This window comes from Rhagoletis pomonella, unplaced genomic scaffold, assembly GCF_013731165.1.
Source record: "Rhagoletis pomonella isolate Grant_MI unplaced genomic scaffold, Rhpom_1.0 Rhpom_scaffold_00004, whole genome shotgun sequence".
NCBI lineage: Eukaryota > Metazoa > Arthropoda > Insecta > Diptera > Tephritidae > Rhagoletis > Rhagoletis pomonella.
The window spans coordinates 14,549,724-14,550,562 of record NW_023458558.1 but is presented as its reverse complement, the minus strand read 5'-3'; positions in this window follow the sequence as shown (position 1 = coordinate 14,550,562).

Here is an 839-nt window from a genome sequence, read left to right as displayed (position 1 = left end):
TTAATTAAGAAATCTATTCGATTTGTGATTTGGTTCATCGACAAAATAAAAATAAATTTTACTAATGATTTGATTTGTGAAAAATTAAAATTTCTTGTGATTTGATTTCTCGACCAAATAAAAAATAAATCTTAGCTGTGAAATGTTGTCGGATTTTTCTAAGTTCGTACTTAGGTTTTATTAGAAGGTTAGCTATACTTTCATAAAAAAAAATAAAAACTATCTAAATTACAGATAAATAGCCAAAACTCTTTAAAATGTTTGCTTGCCACCGATCGTGTTATCAGCCGTCTCGGCTATGTCAAGTGGTCACTTCGGAGCTGCGATTTGACGCCGTTAGACTACAGGTGGGATACCGTTAATAAGCGCATATCGAGCAAGTCTTTCATGAGATAGAGCCAAAAATCGTCACATACTGCCATGAGAAGCAATTCTAGTGCGCCAAAAGTTAATTTAAAAATTGCCTTAAATTTTCCTGGTATTCTCTGAAATTGTTGTTAATACTTGTTTTATTCCGGAGCTCGTTTGTTTTTTTTTCCAGAAATTTTTCTAGCTGCGCCGATTTAAGTTTTAATTTTTTGTGTTAGTGGTCTTGAAAGATAAAGTAATAACACTAGTTGACAAGAAATCATATCCGTGGCGATTTATCATCATTTCTTATGTAAAATATTTTCCTGAATCCGAATATGAAGTCCAAATATAAAAAAGTAGAACCATTTTTGAGATAATGGCTTTTTGAGATCTGGAAGAGTGCAACCCCTCTAAATTACTCTTAACATAAAAAATAATCATCAAAAATGTGTTCAGTGACCCTTAATTACACTGTGCGACAATTTTAT